This window comes from Argiope bruennichi, chromosome 9, assembly GCF_947563725.1.
Source record: "Argiope bruennichi chromosome 9, qqArgBrue1.1, whole genome shotgun sequence".
In the NCBI taxonomy this organism is placed as follows: Eukaryota; Metazoa; Arthropoda; class Arachnida; order Araneae; family Araneidae; genus Argiope; species Argiope bruennichi.
Window position 1 is genome coordinate 127444856 of NC_079159.1, and position 13019 is coordinate 127457874.

The 13019-nt window shown below is 30.9% G+C and overlaps 1 protein-coding gene across 7 annotated transcripts in view; it reads right to left on the reverse strand.

Annotated features, from left to right (window-relative positions):
* Positions 1 to 13019, reverse strand: part of LOC129985235 (probable G-protein coupled receptor AH9.1) — a 186017-nt gene that overhangs the window by 32539 nt on the left and 140459 nt on the right. The window lies entirely within an intron of this gene.

Consider the following 13019-nt stretch of genomic DNA (forward strand, 5'->3'; position numbering starts at 1 on the left):
CATTTGACCAACTTCTTTAGATTTGTAATATTTCAAGTTCCATATATAAAGCTATTTTTTTTAAAATGCTATACACATTTGGCGATAAAAATCGATTTGTTTCTTTTAATTTTTTTTATTTCTCTTACAATCAGTGATTCATTTCAGATCAAAATGTAAGAAAAATATCCCGGATTGCTGATCGACGACAAATGCAGTAACCCTATTCTCCTTGAAAAGTAATCCCTAGAATTGCAAATTTCTCTCTCACAGAAGAATGAAAAAGACTCCCTTGAAGTCTCTGCTCGGTTTATGATAAAACAAAACATTTCCTTTTGTGACAAAAAGAATCATAAAAGAGTTAACAAAGAGATCTTCTTTTTTTGGAGCCGGGAGAGTGCTCCTCTGGCGTGATTTATAGCAGAATAACTGTCACTTCCATAAGTAAGACATTGTTTTGGCTGCAAAGAAACTAAATCGGTCTGGGTTCGTTTTTCATGAAAGAGAAACGTGTTATCCTCGGATGATTAATTCGTCAAATTCAAGAAGGTGGAGTAATCTTTTATATCCCCTGTGTCATTTGGCTCATCATTTTATGAAAAAGCTAGAATATTTTATATCCTTGTATACGAACACAGTACCAAGAGAGCGTACTGTAATCTTCAAAAAAGTTCGAACTCGAGATTTTATCGCATCTTCCCTCAGTTTCCTAAATCCGAGAAATATATTTTTGGAATTATGTCTGTGAACTTAATATCTCAAAAATACTATGAACCAGAAGTTTGGCGCAAGGTTCTTTACACTAGATTTGTAAATTTTTTTGAACGAAAACCACACAGGAAATCTATCTGTCCAGTTGTTCAAGACAAGTGAACTCGATAACTACTCAACGCAAACATCTAGATGAATAAAATTTGGTGCACAAATTTAGCCTCTAAAATGTAGACTTTTAGAAAAATTAGGACCAAATTTGTCAAGGGTTAGCTCTCTGTCTGTACTTTTGAACGCATGTAAATGCAATAACCCAAAAACGAAATGACTTACATAAATGAAATTTAGTATGTGACTACAGTTGTCATTCTATATCCAAGTTTGCTTCTGGCGATTAGAAAAAATGTCTAAAGGTACATATTCGATTTTCCGATACTCGTATTAGCGGCATGTCACCGACTAATTGCTAGATTCATGCCAAAGATAAGTAATTTGTAACCATTGTCCGTTCATGCCATGCAACTATGTAATATATAAGGATTGGTTTTCTTAATTATATTAGGAAGTACACAGCTGTAACACGTAGGATTCTGATGAATGCATGGTGCACTTCTTTGCTCAAGGTCGACAATTTAATGCATGAGGATAAGATCTTAATGAGAGAGTATGAAAGAAAGTAACGAGGAGATCACGTCTGATGAGTTTGGAGGTATTTCAGACTTTGTGATTGCTACTCTTCATTGTGGGTTCTATTCTTGGTCATATAATGAATGCATCTACGAGTTTAATTGAGTTTAGTTATGAAAGCAACTGCTTGAAACAACAGAGAGCTGTCTTTGAACGAGCTTTTACTTTTGAAATATAACCAGGTGAATGATGAATCGGTTTCCTCTCTTCAAACTATCACACTATGTCAACCAGATGACTATTGACCGTGTCTGTATATTGAATGGATCTTTTAAGAAATAAGCCTTGAACTCACGATCCTTCTGACTCTATAATACTGGACATTTTCATAACATTCGTACCTCTGGGAATAAGTAAGTGAATAAACTCTCATAATTTGGATAGACGTAATCTGGTTATTTGAATCGGTATCCATCTCGCATCACTAATATCTAAACTTTGTCTAAAGAATGCAGGGCATAAAAAGTATTTCTTTGCTCTTTAGAGTAACAAAGAATTGTATGGCATTAAACGCCTTTCGTTTTGAAATAAAGAATTTTATTACGAAACTTACTCATGTATTATAGCTGAATATAAAATTCATTTTTAATAAAATTATATTTTAATACGATAGGATATCTCACCAATGGACCTGTAGTTAGAGGCAAGACATAACTGAGAAACCGGGAAAAGGTTATGGATTAATCTGCAAGTGGTCTAAACCAGCAATATTCCAGGAAGTCCATTAATGGCCATAACATCGTTATAACTGGTATGGTTTCGTTGGGTTTGGAACAGATTCTTATTTCCCACGAGTCAATATGTCTGTTATAATGAATAAAATAAATATTTATTTTCCTCGAGCTGAAGGTTTACTCAGTTTCCCTTTAAGCAAAACACAGATTAGAACTTCTCAGAGTCCTCCAAAGAAATAGGTCGCATATACAGACATGATATCAAGCATCTACTTCAGTGATGCTTTGGCTCTTCAAGATTGCGCTGAATAGACAAAGGGGCCACATTTTCTCTCTATTCTGGGTCTTTGGCCCATGAATTTTTATTTTCTTGTGTACTAAAGCACAGAGGAGAAGTACTGTAATCGTCAAAGAATTCGAACTCATTTTGATGAATCTACGTTTCAGACCTCTCCGAGTCCGAAAAACACATTTTTGGCATTATGCCCTGGAACACGATAAACTCAAAAGAGTTATGAGACTGACGGATGAAATTCGTTTGTTATATGGACGTTCGGTACTCCTGACCAAATTTGTAGATTTCTATCAAAATTTTAATGAAGTTGTCTGTGAAGTTTAATGTCTGTATGTTCAAGTACAGGTGAATTCGGCAAATACAAAATGCAAAGAACTAGGCAGTTAAAATTTAGTACACAGCTTTAGCATAAAAAAACATAAGATACTTTGCAAATTTTGAATCAAATTCATCAAATGGATTATGTTAAATCTGTAATTTCACAAGCATGTGAACTCATTGAATTAAATCAATAAAATTCGGAATTTTATTGATTACAACTGTAATTTCCAGTCAAATTTTGGTATGAATTAGCTGGCAGAAAAAATAGTCTAAAATACGTATTCTTGAGATAGATTTAGTACAAATGCTAGATTCAGGCTAAATATCTATATTTCGAAACTATCGTTCACCATTTCCATGTCAGTTATTCGGGACCTTACCCAAGGTCCGCAAGTTTATGCGGTAGAAGGGAGGGCGGAGAGGAAAGACTTTAAGTGGAGGTTATACGAGAAAGTTTCTAGACCACCCTCTCAAGATGATCTTGATTTGATAAGTGAATTCTTTTTTAAATTATTTTAGAACATACAATAATTGCAAATTTATTTTATTAAGGAAGGGTTATTAGCATCTTATTTGGCAAAACTTGGTATCTTAAAACGTTATTAGATAATGGAGACGATACTTGAGATATCCTCCCCCCCCCTTTCCTTTCATATGAAGCAGTTCGGTGCAAAATATTACTCACTTTAAGTTTTCAGGTGGTTCAAAGCATTCAAAAATTGACTGATTAAAATTTTCTCAAAATTAGAATATTGTAAAATGTTTTTTACAATATTGTTTAAAATATTGTAAAAACATGTGCACACTTGGAAAAACTATTACGCAGAGGATTAATAATATTTATCAAACCTCATAATACAATTATGTAATTAGATTATTTTGCAAGCCCCGTAATATCCCTCAGAAATGCTTGGATTTATCGGACAACATTATCTAGGTATTGTTAATAAAATAAATCACAAATTGCAAACGACATTATCTATACTATATGTTATCTCAGCATTTTTTTTCTTTTAATGGTTGTTTTCAGCTCTTCGAATGTAACCGATTTTGAACTTTAAATATTATGTTTCAGGATATTCTACAAGAAGAAATCTTTTTTCATTCAGAATCGATGATTCTAAGCACTCCTTACCGTCCTAACCCTGTCTTTTCCAGAATTTTTTCTGAATAATATTTAGTGAATTCGCAGAATAAAATACATTAATTTCAGCGATGATTAATACATTCATTAAAAATATGAAACTTTTGTTATTTTATTCAGTATCTTTTTCTAGTTATTCAAAATTTTCGGAAAACTTTGTAGTTTCAGTATGAACGCTCAATACGCGACAATTATAGAAAATGTAAACTAATATTTGAATATTAAATACAATTTTTTGAAAATGCGATTCATTCAATCAAAAATTTCATTTCAAATTTAATCAAATTCCCATTCTATGTAGAGCAAACTTACCTAAACAAAGTTAAGACTTTTATAATTGAATTCTAATACTTTTCTTATGGGAATTTGATAGGAATTTATGCCAACAACACACACTGAAAAGAGGGGAGAACAGAAGGACTCTTAGGAATTCTATAATGAAATTATCGTCGAAGATGTGAGGAATACAAAGTTTATATTAACGGATTGTTAACTAAGAGTTGAATAAACACAGTTAAACTAGAGATTTATTTGAAATAATTGACTTATCGAGAATCTTAAGCGCTGTTGGTGGACGAGATGATTCCAGACAAATGAGAGGATTTGGGTCCCACACTGAGATGATAGCTTAGTCTTGGGAATCTAAATGAAAATTTCAGCGCATGTCTATTGATTCTGAATCCAGTATATATTTTCAAATGAATCGAAAGTTATTTAGAGTGAGCTTTAATAATATCAAATTTAAATGAAACAGAGACAGTGTAATTATAAAACTAAACTTCTTCTCACTGTTCTTCTTTCTCACTGCTTAATTGAGTTTCTGAAGTCAAAATAGATTAATATAGAAAACAAATTTTTGCATATAAAACGAGCTCCTCTGCAAACTAGCAATATTCAAAGAATGGTCCACAGCCAAAAAATATTTATCTGGATAGTGCGAATTCATATTTTAATTTAGACAATATGTAATATTCTAAAATGTTCTATGTAAATAAATTTTAATGGTAGGTCATTACTAGACTATACAAGCCCATTATACTTTATATCTTATGCGAAACATAGAAAAAAAAATGGAAATCCTAAAAAAATAAAATAATCGAACTCGAGATATTGTCGAAGTTCCATGTTTTAGAAGCTGTATTTGCAACACACATTTTCGGCATTATGTCTATCTGTGACAGAGATAGCTCAAAAATACCTTGAACTAGAAGGATTAAATTTAGTATATTGTCTTTACCCAAATTCAAAGTTTGAGCAAAATCTATTCAGAAGAAGTTTTTCCGTCCGGCTGTTTGAATATAAATTAAGACGATAATTACAAACTGCAGAGAGCTGGATGAATAAAATGCGGTGCAGAGATTTAACATGTACAGTGTAGGTACTTATCAAAGTTTGATCCAAATCCAACCAGGGGGAGAAAGTCCGTATTTTCAGAAACATGTAAACTTAATAATTAAAAAACGTAATGACTTAAATATTACAAATTTGGTATGTGATTTTGTGACTGCAATCATAGTTCTGTATGTAATATTGGTTTTAATCAGTTGAGTAAGGACGTTAAAAACACACAGTTGAATTTCGGATACTATTAATCGCATGTCAGGAAGGAATCGAAAAAAAAAAAAAAAGCATGCGCCAAGAATTACACGATAGAAACATGTAACGATCCAGTAAGAATGCTAATTCAAGCCAAAGGTTAATATTTCATAATTGATGTATGCCAATTCCATCATGCAAGGTGTTCTCTGTCTCCCCCATGTTTCACATTTCTTTTGTTATTGTGGGAGATAACATTTTTAATAAAGAATATGCGAGAAGGTTTTGGGGAGACCATTTCAGCTGGGTGCAACAGTACGCAGGTTTTCATGCGCAATCAGCGGCTACCATAAGGATATATTTAGCAGTGAATGAAGCCAACAGATAAGATACATTGGATAAAATATATTGTATTGGTTTAGTGGGATCCGAATTTGCACTAAAACGACACAGTTATAAGTCACAATATCAAGTATATCAAATGCAATGTCATCTAGGGAACAGTATGAACAGCAAATTTCTGGATTATTTAATTCCATAAGTAATAAAAGGCATGAAACTCTGTTCAATGAAACCATTTCGGGTACCCGTTCCGCTTTGACATCACTACCAAATTTCCTGCCCCTTTCGTTTAATGGGATTGATCGAATATCCATGTCGCAACATTGTTCTTTAGATATAGCTACCCAGATAGGTTTGGGGATGGTGGAGGATTTTCTCAGTACTCTTCAAAGGATGTCTGAGTGCCCAGTGACCAACAACTAAGAAGGAGCCTCTTTTATATATTGATCCCTAAAGAACATAGGCTATCATTACGGATTTTGAGAGGTGGTTAGGAATTTTTTTCATGCATCTCATTTTGTAATCCATTAAAACTCTATTGTACGCTTTATCTGACTTACAAGCGTCATTTAACTTGCCCGATTTTGAGAAGTAGACTTTATTTGATTTAAAGGTTAGTCATTTGGTTTTAAAGTAAGAATAAATATGATTTTAACTAAGTGGAAGGTTGATTCTTTCATTTAGAAGGTGATTGATTTCTCAAAAAAAAAATCATTAAATAATTAAAAAAATTATTCGGGAAGAGGAATGAAATTTCCTTTCCATATTTGGTCCAGAGGCTCAGAACCCAAAGAATACCACTGATTAGAAAAAACTTCGCAATACGTTTCCGGATCTGAATTCAGAAACAGTTCTATTGCTCGTAATGCCTGAGCTCCCGCAAAAATCAGACATCAAAGCATCTTCTAGTGATAAAAAGAAGTAAAACATCTATAAAATATCCAAAGGAGAAAAATATCCAATTTGAAACACATAAAAGATATTTTAATAGCTTAAGTGTTTTCTTAAAGGGCTCTTAAAAATGTGTTACTTTGTGTATCCTTGCCTTTCACTCTTTGCTTACAAATTAAATGTTAGTTTTGGATCGTACTTTTACATTGTGTTATAATTAACAAAAAATGAAATTGATATTTTTAGAACCTTTTGTTATGGATTTACTTCGAATTATTATAATTATTCGACGAGATGATGCCCGAAGATCATAGCGATAATTAGGAATTAATCAGCAGGAAAGGTCTCCACGAAACTTTCTCGCATACTCTCCATTAAAGGTCTTATCCCGAATGAAAAAAAAACACCTTTTTATTTTTTTGTCCCATCCTACTACATATGCTATAGAGCGATCAATAATTCATTAACCGGTTGAATGTCCCCAGAGTTCTAACAAATTTTATATTGAATATAGTCTATCAGTGAATGAGTGGGTTAAAGTGTAATTCAAAAGCACTTATAAGACCATTATTAATGAATGGCTCATTGACTGGAAATTAAAACAAATGGAACCACAACAATGAAATACATAAAATAGCTAAGAATATCAATCGTTTCTCTTTTTTAATAAAATTGAAATGATAACTCAACCCGTGTTACTTTCTCGGTATAAAAAAAAATCTAGATTCTCTGTTTCAAATGAGAAATCAAGTATAGAGATGAAATAATTTGATAAATATTTAATAGTAAAAATTAATGAAAGTTTACGATCATATTCTAATTATTCTTAGAAGTACCTTATAATCTTGCTCTAATGTTCTTCCACATTATGAGCTTTCAAGCGTTTTAAATTTTTACGGAGATTATAATACCATGAAAAAGACATTTTGTACAAAATTTTTAGCAAGCGTGTATTTTCTAATCTTAAGAATTCGAATTTTGAGCACATATTCTTTTTATTTAATCTTTTATTATTTCCTAGCATAAAAATCCTTACATATTTAAAAAGATACAAAATTTCATGCTTGAGAATATATCGCGAGGTGAGTAAATACATAAAAACGGACTAAATGATTTATTCAAATTTCATTTGCCGAAAAACAGAATTTATTCTTTGATATTATATCAATAAATTTCAACAGCGCTATTTGTGAAAAATGTCTTGAATAAATACATATTTATCCATAGTTATTTTACCGTCGAATTTGATGCATACATTTAATTTTTCATAGAAATCGCATTTAAATAGCCTTTATTTTTTGAATGAGTTTCTTAGGAAACATTTTTCAGTATACATTGTATGCAACAACAGATCTCTTGATTATTTTCTTCCAAATGAAAACAATTGACAAAAAAACTCTGAGATAAATTTTCTTTCCTTCTCTCGTGCCTTTGTTAAAAGATCGCAGACGACTTTTAGATTTTGGTAAATTATTCACAACCAAACCAGAAGGGAATGAGAATAAGATCCGAAGTCATTTGATTTTTTCTTCACACCTCGGTTGCAATCGACGAAAAAGCTCCATTTTCGAACATTTGCATCCACCCAAATGCTTTCCCTCAAAAAATAAAAAGAAGGCGTTATTTATTCTTCCGCCTCATTAGATGTGAACAAACAGCAAACGATTCTTCCGGGATTTATATCCGTCCCTTATTTAATGAAGAACAAAAATAAACTTTTTCTTTAAGGCAGAATTCGGCCCCTTTTTTATAGACGTGTTTATTTTAAACCTTCTCCGTTTAGGGATTTAAATGACTTGAAACGCCTCTTCCAAAAGCTTAGTTAATTTGCAAATACTCCACCAAATTATAGCTCGGTAGAAAAACATTGTTTCAGGGCAAATTAATTAAACGGGAGATTCAGCCCGTCATTAAATCAGAAAATGGACCCTTTTTTACTCGACAGATTCTGAGCGTTATCGGAAGAAATCAACTAATTTTCTCTAGAATGATTGAAGAGGAATTTAAAAGCAGCGTTTAATCATTTCTTTTCATTTTGCCGATGTGAAATTTCACGTACAATGAACTGAAATAATGTTATAATGAGCACAAACGCAAAAGAATTTGGATTTTAAATAAAGCTATAGATTATGGAACCAGCTTATTTGGTAATTTAAATCATTAATTTAATTACGCAATTCTAGCACCATATTATTATGAAACTTAATTAGCGAGTTTAAAAACTTTTAAAAGGCTGATAACACTTGTTTATATGGCCATAAAAATCAGAAAAAATTTAAAATATACGAAAAATGCTTCATTTTTCCTCTGCTAATCACTAATTACAACAGGGAACGGAAACTAGATATTAGGTAGAGGTATGCAGAGTTTAGCCGAGTTTTGCTTTAAAGAAATTTCATCGCATCAAATATTTGCTTTTTTACAGCGTTGTGCATTTTTAGTTATTTTGTGGTTTTAAACCAATATGTACCGTTAGTGAAATAAGTATGAGCGCTACAATTTTTTCTTATTTTTTAAATGCTTTTAAAAATTTAAATGTCTTCTCTAGCGACTGGTTAAAATATTTCGATAGTAACATTTGCAGTGTCAATTGGTTTTCTACAATGAAAGCTCAAAATGATGGGATGACAAAAATATTTATGAACGGTGATTTATTTATTTTTGACATCTTCAATTCGCAGCAATACTGTGTGTTAACTAAATTTGAATCTGGAGATTCGGATTACAGTTGGTCTCCATTGCGTCTGATCAAGTCCATGAGTGAAGGACTCATGATAAGAGGAATCGTGGCATTTTTCGTTGCAGATTCGATTTTCAAAGGTTGCCTGGGAAGACATCTGCTTACAAGTTTTTGATTAGTGTTCGTTAAGATTACAGTCAGAAGAGATAACATTCTTTCACTTCATGCTTCTTACCCACTTTTAAATTTTCTCCACGAAGCTATTGTTGGGGCACATAACTCTAATCTAATTTTCAATACTACGCACACTAGATTTGTAACTCTACTTAATTCAAATTTGAGAAATTAGAATTCACAGGTAGATAGAACGGAAAGGAAAATTAAATTTTCATGCAAGGAATAATCCAAACAGGCCAGCCATGTCTACGACTCCAGATTCTTTGTTTGGAAGGTTATTCATTATTTAAATACCTGGATGATGTTATAATTACCTCGAGAAAGGAAATACGTTAAGTTAAGAAATATTAGATGTCTCTTATTGTCCACTAGTGTCTATCTCCTTTTAGTTCTAGAATAAATTAGTTTCCATAAAATTCTTTTTAGACAACGCATTTTAAGCCAACCCATTCCTTCTGGTAACGATTTGAATATCCTAAACACCAAAATATTACCTTAATTTAGACACTATACTGTGTCAAAGTTTTGGCCTTTTGGCATTTATTTCTACTGTTGCATGAAATTAAATGCACCAAGAATAACCATTTTTTCACAACTGGATCACGGGACTTCGCATGGATTTAAACTTGGCAATTTTCAAAATTACTATCTACCTATAACTGATTATTTAAATGTACTCGAAGACTTCATTTGAATTTTTAATCTAAGCAATAACAGGTACACATTATTATTTCTTATCCAGTAACGTTTCATTTGAAAAGATATTTGGAGATAAAAACAAATTTTTGAGCTTATACATTTTATCGAGATACCTTACTCATATGGATGGAAAGATAAGACTTGAAACTTCCAGTAGGACGTCATTTAGATCCTATTATGCAAAAGCATTTTAATATAAACGAATATTTTAATATTATATATATAGTATATCTTACAATAATTAGATCTTTAATCTTGAGGTTATTTTGTAGAATGAAATGTCGGTACATATTTTGTTCCTCATTATTTCACCAAATATTAGAGCAACTAAGCACTTTTGCAATAGTTTTTGAAGTGTTAAGATGGATTCTGCCTCTCGGGGAAGGATGATGAGACATTTGGTAGACAGCTCATTAGTCAGTTTGGAATGTTTCATCATCAGTGCGTTTGACTGATTTCTTTCTGAATATTAAATTCTATTTAAATGTGAAAAAAATGAAGTGTTTTTTTTTAAAACAGAAAAAAAAAATAAAAAAAACATTCAAATGCTCGATGTCATTAATTTTAATGAATAAAATAAAAGATTTTTTTTCTTTTGAAGTATAATTGTTTGCAAAAAATTGTAGTAGAATAAAAAAAAAAAAGGAGAGAAAATCATGCGAAATCAGCAAGTTAAAGAACAGTATGATAGAAGAGTTATAAAAGACGTGAATAAAAAACTATCAAAATCAAGTAAGAAGAGATTCAAAAGAATGGACTTCAACGTTTATCGCAAAATAAAACGCTACACAAAACGGCATTTAACAATGCAGTTTTATGCCTTATGAAAGTGCATTTTATTTGCATTAGTTTTAGTCTTTCAGCTTATTTGCATTCGTTTTTTTAATGCATTTTATTTGCATTAGTTCGAAATTTTAATAAGCTTATTTTAAATCTTTAAGGAATAGTTAACCCTTCTCACTCGGATGTCTTTTTTCAGGCACTCTTCTAGACAGTGCAGCATTTTTGCATTTTGTTTAATTGTATTTGTTAAAAATACGTACAGAACTGTAAAAAAAATCAGATTAATTTTTCGACGAAATTCAACTTAAAACATTTATATATGTTTATTTCTTCGGAGCAAAAATAAGCAAGTCTTTGTAAAGTTATGTATATAGAATTACTTTTTCGAGTGCAAAATGTTCATATCTTAATGATAATTCTCCCTAAAAAACAAAAGTTTTAAGTTTTCTTTCTCAAAATTTGCCAAACTTCGGTCTTCGTAATCAATTTATTTTTATTGCAGAAATCGAAAAATGAAATTATGCTCTTATAAAAAATTACATATAAGACCAAAGAATCATTAATGACACAAGCAAATCATTGGCACAGCAATTAAATAATTTGTAGACTGGAGTTTGAATCTATGAATCTAAAAAAACAAAAAAAAAAAAAAAACCTCCTTTAATTTCAAAACTTATAATTTTTTGTGGCATGATAATTATTTCAGAAAATGTTGCTTTTCGCCTCTTATTTTGACTTTCATGGTATCGATCCGATTTTAAAGATTGGATATCGGATAATAATATGCATAAATAAAGGAATTAATGCAAATAAGAATTATTGATAGACTTTCTTTTTTAATTTGTTCATAAAAAGTGTTATTAGAAGCATTTTGATATATTGTTTATGTATTTTTATTACTTAAAACTTGTATTCAAGTAAAATTCGATGGCCAAGTGATAATCTGTTTCTGGATTGAAGACTGTGGATTAGATATTGGCAAGGATGCAGTATCGATACAGACAAAGATGCAATGTCCGTATGCTAAATATCCTCCTGCTAACGTGAAGTAAAAATTTGCAAAAAGATCTCTTTTTGTCATCTCTTTAGATTCAATGTTAAGATATCCGTCCTGTAAATAAATTAGATGTTGCTGAAAGAAGGGAAGTGAATCCTTATTTCAGTTGAAGCTTTTTTGCACTTTTGCTTGATCGTAGGAGCATAATTTTTTATTGTAATATTTTCTGACAGCACTACAGGAAATCGCAATTTTCTAACAACTGTTCGCGAAATGATAAAAAAGATAATATGTCATTAAGTAAAATTTATAAATCAGTGCTTTTAAATCGTGCTTTCGGGAAAGGAATTTTAAAATTTTGAATGGAAACTGTTAATATATATTTTTTTATAAACAATATGCTTCAAATTATAAACTTATAAAAGTTAATGAATAAATACAAAAACAAATCAGATTAAGATAAAACTATTTCTAACTTTAAAATTATTTTCACATCGTTTCAAATATATTAATTAACCGCTGCACCCCCAGATATCCTATTTGTTTATCTTATATGTGTGCAAGTAGAAACAAAATACATATAGTACGTATATGTCGAACAATATTGAATTCTTACATTTACACTCTTATGATCCAAAATTCTTATCATTAATAATTATGTACATTTTAAAAACTTTTGGATAAATGCCATTCTAATAATTAATTAAATTTCTAAAATTTTCGAATAAATGCCTTTCTAATCATTAATAATTAATTGAATTTGTCTAACCTGAGGATAAATGTCATTCTTAGTTTTCGCATCTCAGATCATTAGGAGATCTTTTCTAGAACTGAACAAAAATATAATTAGCCGCAGTTGAAATATGAAGTTTCTGAGTTCTTTTGGTACAGGAAATAATAAAAGATTATATTTTAACTGAAGAGAATGACACGACAAACAATCCAAAGATTGAGTTGAGTAGTGAATGCATGAAGAAAGAAAGAAAGATTCCTTAGAACCAGGTATTTAATACTTGATGTAATGGCACACATCTTAAGGTCACCTTCTACTTCAAATAATATTCCAAAAATTACAAAATAGCGATGGCGATCTATACAAGATG